We start from the raw sequence: 17,033 nt of genomic DNA, 5'->3' as shown, positions 1-17,033 counted from the left end.
TTCATCAGTTAGGGTTTATCAAATCAATAGGTAGGGTTTACCGGTTCACCTTTCCATTACTTAGCAATATCGGTTCACTCCACAAACTCACCTACCGGTTACAGTTCCCTTCATTATCTCTTCATACAGATTACAAAAACAACATTATGACAACTTCATTACCAGTTAATTGACATCAATGACAACATAACATTTCATTAATGCAATCTTCATGCAAATGCCAACACCTTTGTCAGTTTGAGTAATCTGCAAACCTAAGAAAAATTTCATCTCACCAATCATAGACATCTCAAATTATTTCTCCATGTTCTTAGAAAATTCTATGCATAATTTATCTTCACCTCCAAAAATAATGTCATCAACAAATACTTCAACAATCAGTATATCATCATCAGTGATTTTATAATATAAATTATTGTCACCACTGCCCTTAGTAAAACCAAGCTTCAAAATATATTTATCCAACCTTGCATACCAAGCTCTAGGTGCTTGTTTCAATCCATATAAAGCTTTCCTTAACCTGCAAACAAGGATAAATTTAAGAAACCACCCCTTGGGCAACTGTGTAAAATCATGGTGAATCAGACATTATTTTCGGGGGGAAATTTTCATATTGATGGCGAATTTTTTTTTTTTAATGGGGACAAAAATTATTTTGTATTGACGATTTTTTTCTAGGGTACGAAAATTTCATAAATTTCTGGCGAATAATACCTTGTTCTATGGGGAAAATATTTATTGTGGGAGGCAAATAATTTTTGTTAAAAGGAACAAATATATATTTGTATGAGCAAAAATTTTTACTCCGAAGGAAAAATTATTTAAATATATTGGTGATTTTTATCCATCGCTTGAAAATTATTTAAATGTATTAGTGATTTTTATCCACCGCTTGAAAATTATTTAATTTGTTTAGGCGAATATTTTGTTATTTATGGAAAAATATATAATTTATTGGCGATTTCATGAATTCATTGCCATTAATAGACAAGGCACATCACATCACATAATACATTGAGTCCAGACTCTGCACGATGTATCAATAAGTGCGACCTCTTTGACACGTGAAGGGTGACACATACCTAAAATCTATCAATGATTTTAAATCATTCGATGATCGTAGATCAATGGCTGAAGTTTTATTTCGGCCCAATTTTCTGAAGAGAACATAGCTCACTAGAAAGTGCCCGGAATGAAATTGGATTCAATAGACACGTATCAAATGTCATGAATCACGATTGATAATTTTGTTCATTTAATATATATCTTTTCACTAATTGCAATCCACTCTGTCCCCACAAATTCCAATGTGATACTTGCCAATTTGGTACTGGTTTATAGTTGTTTCCATTTTCGCACAATAGTGCATTTATGAGAAAGATTTGCAGAGATACGAAAGATTTAAATTAATTTATAACAATTAATATGGTTAAAGAAGTAATTATTACAATCAAGAGCTTCAACTATTTATATACGATCTCTGCTTCTTTCATCTTCAATTAGCCTTTGCCATTTGGTAGATAAATCACCGGAGCTCACGGTATTAAATTATTCCTTTGGTTCAGGTTTATAGGCTCGGGTTGTTTAATTTGTTAATCTGTTTTCTCAAGATAGACACTCCCATCTGCTTGAGAAGCATTTCTGCAGAGGACCAGAGGGCCTTTCTAGGCTCCGTTAGAGACCCAACCCTCCAATCAGTCTGCAAGGAGGTTGGGTCGTTCACCAATGAGGCTGTGCGGATGGTGCTGGGCAGAGAGTTTTTGTGAAATGAAAATAGGTACAATGTTAACATGGACATTACATCCCGCTTCTTAGCGTCTCTTTTGGACCTCAGAGGAGACAAGGTGGATATGCTGATGCTGTTGAGGAAGGTTTTTAAGGAAGACTTCCTTGGAGATGACATTACTCTTGTCGTCCTTGCAGAAGTAGGGGTGGGGATCCCTTGGGCGAGTGAATTATCCAAGCTTCTCCTCCCTGACCAAATAGTGCCAGTGGCTAGGCAACCATTTCTCCTGAACCTGAATGCGGAGTAGTTGACGCGTCACAGGAAATGGGCGCGGATTGGCAGGGACTTCCTCTGAAAATGGTTGCTCCTGGACGACTTTCCAAACTACATGTGGCTTAAAGAATTCTCTCAGCTTATGCTGTCTAAATAATTCTACATGGAAGGAGGGCCAGATTCTTAGGGCAAAATTGTAAACAATTCCACTACTTGTGCCCTAGCCCCGCCCCCCTGGGCCCCTAGTAGTTTTTTTTCCCTATGTCCTCGAACCCTAACAGGCTCAGTGCCAGTGGCTCACTCATTTTGGCTTTTAAGTTTTTGAGGGACTCAAGTCTCAGGCGTAAAAATTGTAAATTTCCAAAGCATAAATATTAATGATAATTTTTCAAATTCCAGTTTGTTTCAGTTTGCCTCTTAGAGTCTTATGGATATAAAAATGCTTTCTATAATTCTATTTCATTTTTATTAATTAAAGTTTTTCAAATGCTTTTTGTATATGAGCTACGTTATTTCAATTATTTGTTAAACAATGGAAATAAATTTAGTACTGTGATCTTTTTTATGTAATGCTTCTTCCTCTATATTTAATATATATATATATATATATATATATATATATATATATATATATATATATATATATATATATATATAAAATTATGTTCGTTCCATTAAATATTTCTCCATTGATTATGGTTGATTATAATTTTATAAATATATAGTTAAGATTTGAACTAAAACTCCAACTTACTTATATTAAACTAAATTTAATTATATTAAATTTACTTATTTTAATTATATTAAACTTACTTATTTTAATTATATTAAATTAAAATATATATTAAACTAGATTTATGTTGAACTTTTATATATATTTTTAGTCTTTATTTCTTTATTAAATTAAAATTTATATTACACTAAATTTATGTAGAACTTTTATATATATTTTTAAACTATTTTTTAAAATTATATATTGTAAACATATTTTTAAAGAATTTTGTTAAACTTTAAATTAATACACTAAATTTATGTTGAACGTTTATATATATTTTAAAACTATTTTTTAAAATTATATATCATAAACATATTTTTAAAGAATTTTGTTAAACTTTAAATTAATATTTTAGATTTAATATTGAATGTTTTCTTTTTTATATTAAACTTTTACCTTTCAAATTGTATATCAAAATTTTTATTTTTATTTAGTTATTTGTTTTATTCTAGAAACTAAGTTTCATGTTTTATACTATTTTTCAATTTCATATTTTTACAAATAATATTAACATTAGATTTAATAGTTATCTCAAACTATTGCACATCTTTAAAATGTAAATGTCTCTTATTATGGGACCGACGCCATCTGACAAAACTCAACAGGTACCATCGTCCGTTGGATGAGCAAAGATCAATAACTTAGGGTGGATTTCGACCTAAATGTGGGAAGTGAACACATTTGTGAGAACTTCACCCGAAATTTAACATTTTAAATTTAATTAAATATAATTAAGTCTATAAAGCTCTTTTTCGGGCGGAATTTTAAAATGATTAAATAGACTTAAAAAACAGACCCGAAAAGTGACACGAGTATGGTGACGTGCTAGGGAAATGATAGAAGTAATGGGACCCACGACATTTGACAATAGGTGCCATCGTTCGTTGGATGAGAAAAGATCAACGACTTAGGGTGGATTTCGGCCCAAATGTGGGAAGTGAACACATTTGTGAGAACTTCGTCCAGAATTTAACATTTTAAATTTAACTAAATATAATTAAGTCTATAAAGCTCTTTTTCGGGATAGAATTTTAAAATGATTAAATAGACTTAAAAAACAGACCCGAAAAGTGACACGAGTATGGTGACGTGCCAGAAAAATGGCAGAAGTCATGGGACCCACGACATTTGACAACAGGTACCATCGTCCGTTGGATGAGCAAAGATCAACGACTTAGGGTGGATTTCGGCCCAAATGTGGGAAGTGAACACATTTGTGAGAACTTTGCCTGGAATTAAACATTTTAAATTTAATTAAATATAATTAAGTCTATAAAGCTCTTTTTCGGGCGAAATTTTAAAATGATTAAATAGACTTAAAAAATAGACCCAAAAAGTGACACGAGTATGGTGACATGCCAGAAAAATGACAGAAGTCATGGGACCCATGACATCTGACAACATGTACCATCGTCCGTTGGATGAGCAAAGATCAATGACTTAGGGTGGATTTCGGCCCAAATGTGGGAAGTGAACACATTTGTGAGAACTTCGCCCAAAATTGAATATTTTAAATTTAATTAAATATAATTAAGTCTATAAAGTTTTTTTTTTGGGCGGAATTTTAAAATGATTAAATAGACTTAAAAAATAGACCCGAAAAGTGACACGAGTATGGTGACGTGCCAAAAAATGGCAGAAGTCATGGGACCCACGACATCTGACAATAGGTACAATCGTCCGTTGGATGAGCAAAGATCAACGACTTAGGGTGGATTTCGACCCGAATGTGGGAAGTGAACACATTTGTGAGAAATTCGCTCGGAATTGAATATTTTAAATTTAATTAAATACAATTAAGTCTATAAAGCTCTTTTTCGGGCAGAAGTTTAAAATGATTGAATAGACTTAAAAAATAGACCCGAAAAGTGACACGAGTATGGTGACGTGCCAGAAAAATGACAGAAGTCATGGGACCCATGAGCCACAACATCTGACAACAAGTACCATCATCTGTTGGATGAGCAAAGATCAACGACTTAGGGTGGATTTCGGCCCAAATGTGGGAAGTGAACACATTTGTGAGAACTTCGCTTGGAATTGAAACGTTTTAAAATTAAATATAATTAAGTCTAATGTCCTCAGAATTTATACTGAAGTAATGAATGTTTTTTCCTTCAGCATGAAATAGTTATTAATAATAATTAATAAAATTACAACATGATTCTAGATATTTTGCCATCGTCCATTGGATGAGTTAAGATCAACAGCTTAGGATGGATTTCGGCCCAAATGTGGGAAGTGAACACATTTGTGAGAACTTCGCTCGAAATTGAACGTTTTACATTTAATGTCCTTAGAATTTATACAGAAGTAATGAATGTTTTGTCCTTCGGCATGGAATAGTTATTAATAATAATTAATAAAATTACAACATGATTCTAGATATTTTTCCCTTTAGGTATTACTTTTGTACTTTTCAGAGCTCTCAAAATAAGAGACTCGTAAATCATAATCGTATTTCATTTCATGGACAAACTTGTAAATCGAGGGAGATTCAGAAACGACTACTAGATTGAGGAATGCAAGTTGCAACAGAGACTGTCTGCACCAATCTAGTGAAATATAAATTTCGGGTAAAATCTACAACACCTACATCCCGCCATTTTGCTTTTTTTAATCTTGTGGTCCAATTTGAGGGTTAGCATTTTTAGGTTTTTATCTAGCATTATTTTGAATTATTAACAATAACAGCGATGGGGAAAACGGGAAGCAGTAGTTCAATAGGAAGCCAAGTGAAAAACAAAATTTACCTAACTGAACTGGTTAAAATACCAGGTTTCACTGATGAATACCATGATATGTATGATCCTGCTATCCATGGTGAAAAGCGTATCATAGATATTAGATATGCATTGTCTAGTAAGGCGACAGATGCATGCAGGGCAAAAATCAAAATCTCCTATTAAACCAGTCATTGGACTTGATTCTTCAGATTCATCACGAATAGGTACTACTCATTACCCTCAGGGTCCACCTACATTTGTTTCAGGTTCAAATCCACAACCACCACCACATCATGGTATTCCCATTGGTGGTGAATCAAGTGCCACTACCACAGGTGGGGAATCTGGGGATAGTATTCCCATTATTGTTTAGTCAAGTGACGCTATGATTGGTGGGGTTGGCATGGGTACTACTAGTACTACTGATACTAGTTGTCTAGTTGTTGGACAAGGGCTACAACAAAAGATCTCTCGCAAGAGGCCACTAGTGGTAGATAATAATACTATTCAGAATCCTATATCAAGTGCTATTGACACTACAAAACAATCATTTGCAGCTTCAGATCACACACCTAAAAAGATTATAAAAACTACACATGAAACTGTCAATGGGAGTGGGACACTATCAGGAATTGTTGTTGGTAATCCTAGTCAAGCATTAGTTAAAACCATAGGAAGAAGTGGAACTCGAGCCTCTGGTATTCCTATGTCACCTTTCAAACATTCAATTGCTTCAGCAAGCCCAAATTTTCAATATCGTGATTACTATAAAAAATATGAACACACAACAAAAGAAAATAAAGAAAAAAAGAAAGCATTTCATAGGGTTTCCCTGACTGAAGTTTTAAATGAAGAGCCTGCAAGGAACGGGGTATTTCCAACATATGACCCACAGAAAGATATGATGGAGTTCATGGTTGTTATGCCCTCAACCCCAACTAAAGATAAAAATCCACCACACAGTCAGATAGATCCCTTTGAATTTCAAGTTAGCACCCTCCAAATAGATTTTTCCAAAGTACATAATGTGGACAAAATTAGTGTGTTAAAAAGGACTAACGAAGTGGTCTACACTTCACTACTAAAGGTGGAGAGAGAAAAAAATAAACTGAAGAAACAAATAGAAAAGTTACAGGAAGACCTAGCAAACGAAAAATCAAGGAGGAAAGCAGTAGATAGCAAGTGCAATGATTTATAGAAAAGGATAAAAAATTCGGGCTCTGCAGTAGAAATTGTAGAGCAGGAGAAGATGGATGTAGAATTGAAGGACCTGATAGAAAAATTGGCTAAAAGCGGTAAAAAATTTGATGAGGAAAAAGCCAATTTTCAAAAATTATACAAAAGTTATGAGTCTGTTGCTGCCGAAATGAGAAAATTACAGGACCTATTGGATCATGGGAAGGAAAAAGAAAAACATTTGCAATAGGAAGTAGAGGAAGAAAGAAAAAAATGTGCACAAATGAAAGAAGACCTGCACAATGCAAATGATAAAATAAAAACTTTGGAGGGTAGATTGAAAGATAATATGAAAAATACAACGAAGTGTATACAAGAAAACATTTGGTGGCAAATAATGCAGAGGAGTGACAAGTTGTGGGAATGGTTTGAATTGAATGAAAGTCTAAGAGTAATTTCTATGAAAATCAAAGGGCACTTTGAGAAGAGCATACATGTTTATTCAAAAGAGGATATGGCAAAAAAGAATATGCAAATAGTCTACAGTTCTAGTGACAACTACTTGGCATCCAAGGGAATTAAGAGCCGCATTGATGCCACACTTAAGACATCATCTATCAATCAAAAATGCCAAAAACTAAGGGAAACATCAGAAGTTATGGAAAATTGTGGAAAAAAGATATTGAAGCTGCAAGAAAAGAAAAATAATTTGATTAAACTTGGTTTGCCTAAGACCGTTGACCCATCAAATAAATTCATTGGAAAAGAAGCTTACAAAAAAGCATAGAGATAACAATGAAGTCTGATTTAGACTTGCTTCCTAAGGACACAACTCCCCAAAGCTTTCTGGAATTCATCCAACCATTTACAACTCTAAATTCGGTATTGGATGAAACAGTGATGTCAAGTCAATCTTCTAAATATGGAATGTTGACGAAGTTGTAGTTGACTTTCCATAGTTTACAGAATATTGACCTTCCATCAGATGAAGAGTGGAGCACCCTACAAAAACTGGCACATAAATCTTAAGAATCATAGTATGTATTGCACAATTTTCTTTGTTTACTCTTAATTTCAAGGTTTTATGTTTTTTCTGTTTGGAATTTGGCATCGCTTGAAATAACTCTATTTTGTGAATAGGAAAAAACCAGCACTCGCACAACTATGATGCACATTGTAAAACTTCAGCCAGTAAATTTATATTCTCAAATTCTCCCTTGCTTTAACATTTATGCATTTCTCTATTTCTGATTACTAGGTTTTAGGGACTGCTATTATCTATATTTAATTTTTCATGGCGTGAATTAATATTTAATTTTAAACTTTTTTTTTTGAACATGAGACATCAGACATGTAGCAGATGTTAAATTGCTAATACGGCCTGTGATGGCCATATAAATCTGTGCCGAGTTTGTGATTTTGATGTTGAGTCTTCACATGTTGCAAACTTGCAATTCAACCTGAAGTTGTTGTTGCTCCCATGTTTCTATAAAAGGAAATTCAGGGTCATTTGCAAAGGGTTCTGAAACTTTGTATTCACTTTTGCATGGACATTGGAGAATCACATAGGAGCTGTTGTTGCTCTATTATTTCTATAAAAGGGAATTCAGGGTCATTTGCAAAGGGTTCTGAAACTTTGTATTCACTTTTGCAATTTGCATGGAAAATCGAAAAGATTGGTGTATTACTATTGAATGAATTGTATCATATGGCTAAATTTTGAAAGAATTAATGAAAATCTAAGTTCTCAACATGTGTATTACTATTGAATGAATTGTATCATATGGTTCTGAAATGTATCACATAGATTTGAGACTGAAACATGTCTAAATAAACAATAAACATCTCTGTATCAATAAACACATTATGGTCTTTTTTTTTAATGCTATTTTAAATCTGGAAAATTGGAAATAGAAAGTTGAAAATACAAATACAAATCAATATTAAATTCTAATTGCAAAAAATAATATGCTTTTGTAATATGAATGATGTGATACAATAATAAGATTAATAAATACCAATCTCTTACAATTTCCATTCATCCTCATCAAATTCAGAGCTTTCTTGAATCTTGTCTGTGGTTTCTTCACTCTGAGTTTGCATACCTTCGCTGAACTGCATCTCAATGCTACTAGTAGGTCTAGTACATGAGTCAATAGTCCCACTAGAACTTTGGTTTGAAGTGTTGCCCAAACCTCTTCTTTAACATTTGGACCTCCAGATTTGCAGTGCCCTATCATAAGGAAAAGTGTGGACATCATACCTAGATGTATAAAGCCTCAAGCAATTTTCCAAATTTTTGTCTAGTTTGTTTCTTAGCTTTGATTTTAGGAACCCCAAAGCACTAAAAACTCTCTCATCTTCCACCAAACCCAATACCATGGTAAGACATAAATCAACAAGCTTCACATATTCTGGCATTGAATCACACAACATTGAGTTCTCAGCTATAATTTTCCAAAGCCTTGTTATTGATTCCTCTTTGCGGGGGTTCTCCATTTTGGCATATTGTTCTCTCATAGTGTATGCAAAATGAGATGATTGCTCTTGAAGATGAGTTTCGTCTAATATTCCATTTATAGTTACTTCATTCAATTCTTTGGATGTGCAAAATTGTTTTATCAAAATCACTAGCTTACTTCGAAAACCAGATGCAATGTTGAGGCTCTAATAATGAGGAAACACAATAAACATGTCTTCGAGAAGGTTGTCAGGAGGGAATCTTCTTCTAATTTGTGAGGAAAGATCATACGCAATTTTCTTCACAGAAGAAGTTATAGTTTCAACAATCTTGTCGAAATCTTCCCTTGTAACTCTTGCTAGTTGCTTCCTAAGGCGCTTTCCTGGTTCCTCAGGGTCGACTGTGGCATAGAAGTGCATTGGTATCTCAACTCCCCATACATTGGCACATACCTCCCCGTCTGCACCGATTTGTAAAATGTTATCAGGATTCTTCAAATCTGCGAGTGTCCACCACTTAACAAATTTTTTATCAGATAGTGTTGGTTGATTTCGATAGAGATTGTCGAGGGTCATGCATGTCATCTTACGCAACGTAGCATATTCTTCAATATACAGAGCTCTTTTTTGGGTAACCTTCATAATATTCCTCATTTATGCTAGCATGGGCAAGAGAGCTACTAAAGTTAAGAGTGTCTCTAAATTACTTAACCGCCGAAGAAGGTCAGGAAATTTTGGTTGATCTGATTTGTCACGAGTTGTGTGAAATAGTCCAATCAAGGATGGATATTCTGAAAACACTCGATGCGCTGGACCATCCAAAGAGATCCATCTGGTATCATTATCCTTGAGAAGCTTGTTCCCATCAGTTATTCCATCAGCAAAGTGTTGAAATTCCATAAATCGCTTGGGACTTCGACAGAAGTGTGAGTAGAGCTCTTTGATTAAAATATCATTTTTTTTAACTGAAGAAAACTTGCTCACAATTCCAAAAGCTAGATTCATTATGTGAGCCATGCAATGAATTGCAGTAATGTATGGTAGAAATGAAGTTTCAATCTTTGTATAAAGACCGTTCCTGTGACCTTGCATTACTGAAGCTCCATTTGCTCCAACACAAACCAATTTTTTGGCTACCGTCATGTCATCCATACCTCCATATTCAATTAAACTTCTCTTTACTAGTTGAAATAAATTTTCCGTTGTCGCACTCTCCTTCATTTTAGCAACAGATAGTAGATGAGGTTGGCGGGTATGATTCTCTACAGTATAAACATGCATGTATACCCATGAAGTATTGTCTACTGCCATAACTTCATCTAAAGAAAATGCAATAAAGTTTGACTCTCTTATTTTTTCCTTTACATCTTCTTTTTCAACCTCAGCAAGACAACTTGCCCATTCCCATCCACTGTTTACTAACTAGTGTCTATTAGGATAGTTAGGAACTTCCAAAAAGTGTAATAAACCACTAATTGATGGGAAATCTATCATAGCACGCCCTTTGCTCAAAATATAAAAAATAACACTTAACTGAACAACGTTTCCCAGTTGTTCTATTTGCATTGCTTTTCCAAAAGTAGCTTCAATAGAACCTTTAACTTCAGCAAGCTTTGTCTATATTTTTTCATGAAAATAATACTCTTCGACATTCCTCACATGCTTACCTTCCTCCTTTGTTTTCCATCTTATCACACTGATTTTTCAACCCCGTCTATCATTTGTTTTTCATAAACTTTACCCATATGCTTTTCTATGGTGTCAAATTTTAGCTGCAACCTAATTTCCTTGTTATGTTTCCAAGTGCAAATCTTACACCTATATTCTATTGGAGGCTCGCCTTCAATTGGATTCTCCACTAGTTCAATGAATGGATGCTTTGATGCCCAATTAATTTGAAAATTCCTAACTGACATATCCCACTCCCGATCCTTTTTTGATTGTGGTTCACCCTTTTTTGATCTGGCCTTTCTTTTCCCCTTCCGTGCATTATCATCAATGGCATTATCACCCAAGTCAATTATATCATTCCGGCTAACTTGGGCATTTACCAAATAATCTTCTTCAAGATCATCCTGATCTGAGATATCAAGTTCGTCGTCATCTTCAACATGCGGTGTAGGTGGTGAATTTTGTACTTGTACTTGTGATGATGTACCTTCCTGATTTTCACCATAATCTTTTCCAATGCCAAAGTATGAAGACAACATTCTTCTTTTTGTTGCCCTCTCATGGCCTTCCCCACATTCAGGTTTTCTACCCCTCTTCCTTTTCAACATCTCCAATGAAATAAAGGCTGCCAAAAAAATAATAATTTGTTGAAGAAGCAATAATAGACTATAATGTATAATATATGTTTCATTGGCCCTACGACCTACAATCTAGATGTCTAAGGTTTGAATGTCCCCCCTGTGTCCTGACCACTTGGAAACTGACGGGTCACCACTGAATAAAAATGAATTCAACAATGCAAACAAATATAGATAAATTTAGAATAATATTATCACACTTCAAAAATATGATCGCTCACCTTTAGGTCACTAGCAGTCGCCAATGCAATCAACAACAATGATTTTTCTTTGGTTTGAAACTTCGCTATTGATCAGAATTCAGAGCCTAGAACCCACCAGATTGTGTTGAGATAGATCTGATCTTTGCATGTATTTATACCAATCCTTATATGGCGAATTTCGCAGGAATTTATATGGTATACAAATATTTGGCAAATCCCGCATAACTATAACATGACTTATGTAATTTTCGAGGTGATTATAGGTCGTCCAAATATGACTTATGTAATTTTCAAGGCGATTATAGGTCGTCCAAATAATTGGCAAATACAATATAGTTGGCGAAAGTTGGGGTGAATGGAGACACGCATCAACAAAATGTCGGGCAAATTGGGTCCTCTTGGCTAACAAATCTTCACATGCCTATAGGCGAATTATGGTAGTCTATTAAGGCAACCTCAGAGAGTGTAGGCGAAAAAATTAAATATACCGTGTGTCCATCATATATTGTATTGGCGAAATCATCACATAGAAACATTTAATTTTCTAAAACATATGGCGATCGGGCCGTGACTTTGACGGAAATTGATAATGTTCTGGTGACATGGCCACTCCTAGTCGGTACAAAATATTCGCCATTTCCCAGGTCGCCGACGTGAAAAATTCATCATTGGCTAATATTCGCCACTAAAGTAATCTCTGCCTGCAAACCATATTAGTACCATCTGATAGTGAAAAACAATCAGGTTGCTCAATATAAACCTCCTCATCAAGATCCCCATTCAAGAATTGCATATTTAACATCCATCTGATAAACCTTGTAGTTTTTATAAGCAGCATAGGCAAGAAATAATCTTACAGCTTCAATCCTTGCTACCAGTGCAAAAGTTTCACCATAATCAATTCCTTCCTTCTGAGAATATCCTTTACAAACCAATCTAGCCTTATTCTTCTTCCATAGCTTTTAACCAAGATTTATCTTTACATGCTTCAATTATTGATATCGGTTCAACTTGTGAAATTAAACATACCTCATTAATTGTCAGTCTTCTTCTTATCATCACTCCATTGTTTTTATCCCCAATGATTTGATCTTCAAAATGATTCAATCTCACATACCTAGGAGTCTTCTGACTCTTTGTTCCTCTTTCTTGTTCTTCAGTTACTCTAGAATTCTCTGATGTTGCCAGAGTAATTGGTTCAACTCTTTGTTCTGGTAAAGGTGCTACCAGTTTAGATATAATCATTTCCACTGTCGGTTCCTTCTCATAAATTCTGATTTGACTTTTTCTCAGCTCATCTACTTTGATATTAGCACTCTCCACTATTTTATGCAATCTCTTGTTATAACATCTACATACTTTACTTTCATGAGAATAACCAAGAAATATGCCTTCATCACTTCTAGGATCAAATTTCCCAATAGTATCATCTCTCCTGATATAACATTTACTACCAAAAATTCTAAAATACTTAACTATAGGTGTGTTGCCAAACCATAATTCATAAGGTGTCTTATCGGTTTCTCCTTTGATATGTACTCTATTGAATGTATAAACCATTGTACTAACTGCTTCTCTCCAGTAGATATGAGTTAGATTAGCTTCCATCATCATTGTTCTAGCAACATCCAAGATAGTTTTGTTTTTATTTTCCACAACTCCATTTTGCTGAGGTGTCCGACGAGCATAAAATCGTCTTCTAATACCATGCTTGTCACAAAAGTTATTAAACTCACCGGATGTGAATTCTCCACCATGATCTGATCTCAAACATTTAATCTTCAATCCTATCTTAGTTTCCACTTTAGCCTTAAAGATTTTAAACTTTTCAAATGCTTTAGATTTTTCTCTCAAAAAAGTAACCCACATCATTCTAGAATAATCATCAATGATTAGCATGAAATATCTATCACCATGAAAAGTTTTAACTCTAGCAAGGCCACAAAAATCAGTATGAATAAGATCAAGAACATCATTTAATTTATCTTGTATACTCCTAAAAGAGGGTTTGACCTGTTTACCCATTTGACATTCTTTACATACCAGATTATAGGGCTTCATAATCTTAGGTATATCTCTAACAACCTTAGTTGAACTGATCTTTACAATGCAATCAAAATTCACATGGCACAACCTTTTATGCCATAACCAACTCTCATCAATCTGTGTAATCAAACATTTCTTCTCACCGGAGTTCAAATGAAATATGTTACCTTTTGTCTATGTACCGGTTGCAATCTCCAAGCCAGATCTGTTAATGATTTTGCATTTTCCATCCTTGAACTGTAATTGAAATCTCTTATCTACCAATTGTCCTACAGTGAAAAGATTATGCTTCAAACCTTCAACATAATAAACATTATCAATATTGTTCTTACCATCCAATGATATAGTTCCTTTTCCCTCAATCATACATGCCTTGTCATCTCCAAATCTAACTAGTCCACCATCAATTTCTTGCAAAGATAGAAACTTCCCTTTATCTCCAGTCATATGATGTGAATAACCACTATCAATCACCCATTCATCCTTATCCTCAATTTTAGCAGCAAGTGCCTTCTCCTCAGGTACATTCTCTTCCACTGTTGGATCATCTTCTTTGATAGCCAAGAATACCCATTCATTCCCATTGCCAGATCCACTAGCAGAATCTTTTGTCGGTTCATCATTTGAATCAGAAATGCCTTCCTCATCCACTATGTAGCATGATTTGTCTTTGTTTTTCTTGAATCTATACTTGTTCTGATATCTAGGGTTATGTTTAAATGATATTTTAACTCTTTCTTCAAATCAATTTTTTTTCAAGACATCTAGATGCAAAATGACCAATCAAAAAACATGCAAAACAATTAAAAGGTGCTTTTCCTTCATACTTACTTCCTACCAGTCCTTTTGGTACTCTTCTAGCAAAAAATGATTCAAGTTTCTCAAACTCATCATCTTCTCTCTTCATATCTTCTAATTCTTTTGCATATAAAGATTTCCAGTCTTGCATACCGGTTGTAGATGTAGATGCATGAAAAGCAGGTTCAGTCTTCACACCTCCAGAAGGTCCAAATTCCTCAAGCTCAAAAGCAGATAGTTTCCCAACCAAAGTATCTCTGTTGACAGATGCAGTAGCCATTGTTCTCAACTCATTAATAGCACTAGCCTTCATTTTGTAAGCTGGTGGAAGGGCTCTCAGGACTTTAGAAATAATTTCATCTTCGCTCAGAGTTCCACCACAACATTGAATTCCTACAACAATCTCATTTACCCTTTCCATGAATGCAGTAATCCTCTCATCTTCTTCCATCTTCAAGTTTTCATATCTCACCCGGTAACCATCAAGTTTAGCAATCTTTACTATAGGGTCACCTTCATTAAGAGTCTACAACTTATCCCATATAGCCTTTCTAGATGATTTGTCGGTTAATCCCATTATTTGTTGATCAAAAAGTGCACACAAGATGGATTATCTGTCTCTACAATCATTCTCAAGCTCCTTGTCCAGGTTTGCCAGAGGAGAATTACCAGATCCCAGATTATAGGGTGTGACACCATTCTATGTGATCTCCCAAATCTCCTTGCCAAGACATCTCAAATGAGTCTCCATCCGAATCTTCCATACTGTATAATTTGTTCCTTCAAGCCTTGGTATATCCCTTTGAAAAATAGCTCTAGAAGAACTGGATGAACTTGAATTGTTAGTCGCCATAGGATCTTCCTCAAGCGGTTAAGCAATCTGTAGAGATGACCAAAGATCTGAAAGACAACTAAGAGTGGGGGGGGGTGAATCAGTCGTCATAGATTACCACAAGCATTAGCAATTTAAAACAATAATACCAAAAATCAAAACAATAATAATAGAATAACAGTTAATCCAATTGAGCATAAACAATAATCACAGAATAAAAGCCATCCACACAACACGAAGATTTGTACGTAGAAAACATAGTAAAGGGAAAAACCACAGTGGGAAGCCTACCCACAGTCATATAATACTTTTGCAGTAAGTATGTGAGTTTACAATGAAGGGGCCTACACTTGTAGGAAGGCCAACAACCTAGAGCACATTGCTCATCACAAAAGGAGTCTCACTAACTATATACAAACCCAGACTACAATCTGGAGAAATGTTGAACTACAAAAGATAACATCTTCTATGCCAAAGTACAGTTCCGATTAAGCTCAATACCGGAGGACTAAATCCTCTTACAAACCCAATTTGATCTCCAATGATTGACCAAATCCTCTGCCTGAATGATATTATATTATTCACACATTACATTCCTTGACCATGACCTCTTACGATAACCATGATGATCTACAATGAGATCTTACATCTTATTTATACAAACCCTCGACCATAAAAATTCAGGTCGGCCACCAGGAAATAAACCAATTACATAATTATAAACCTTGTCATCCTTAGACCCAAAAAAATAATATCCAACACATAAGACAACCCAAAAATACAACAATAGGTCCTATCCACACGTTAGATTAATGTCGGTCCATAACCTAGATCAACCGGGACCAAGTATAGGTCCACACAATTCAGCAATGATCTCCAAACACCAAGTCTCAAACATGATCACCAACAACATCCTAAAACTCCATCAAAATTTGCACCAACACCAATTATGCAATGCATCAAAGATCTCCACCAAAAGATCTGACGGTGAAACCCTCATCGGAACCACCAATCTTCATAGCAAGCAGGATAGCATCCAATCACCAGACTAAAACCAACTGACCAAATATGAGTATAAGCATTATGAACAAGTCAATTCCATCACTAGATTATACCGGAGTCAACCAAATCATGCTGGATCCAAGTTAACCAAAAACTACTCAACCTACCAGAACCAAAAGGGTGTCGGTAAAGCATCCTAATAGATAGAGTTGACATCAATGAAAAAACATCAATGCAACACATAATCAATTCCACCAAATGGCCAACATGATACACCCAAAAAGACAAGCACACTATCGCAATAATTTAGCCCTCAAGAGAGGATAAATAAAATAATAATGATCACAACACACAAAACATGGGTTGGTTTCACTTAACTCAGGGGTCAGTATGTTTTTTATGATAACTCGTATATGTATTATGCATAGAATTGTCCTCATCCCCCAAAGATAGGAAACCACCATGGAAGAAGGGAACACATGTCTTTTGAGTCAACGTGGGAGAGACCAAAATATATCTCAACGCTTTGCGTCATCCTCAAGTAGACAACACTAGGGACAACAAATAGAAGAATGGAGAGAGAAATAGAAGAAGGTCTCAAACAAGCAAGAGAGGATAGAGAGAGTCTATGGTACTAATTAAGATAATCAAGAACATCATTCACTCCCTGATCTTGCTCATCATTGTTTCAGGAAGGTGGACAACAC

This window comes from Cryptomeria japonica, chromosome 8 (genome assembly GCF_030272615.1).
Source record: "Cryptomeria japonica chromosome 8, Sugi_1.0, whole genome shotgun sequence".
Classification (NCBI taxonomy): Eukaryota; Viridiplantae; Streptophyta; class Pinopsida; order Cupressales; family Cupressaceae; genus Cryptomeria; species Cryptomeria japonica.
Note: the sequence above shows the minus strand (reverse complement) of the source record.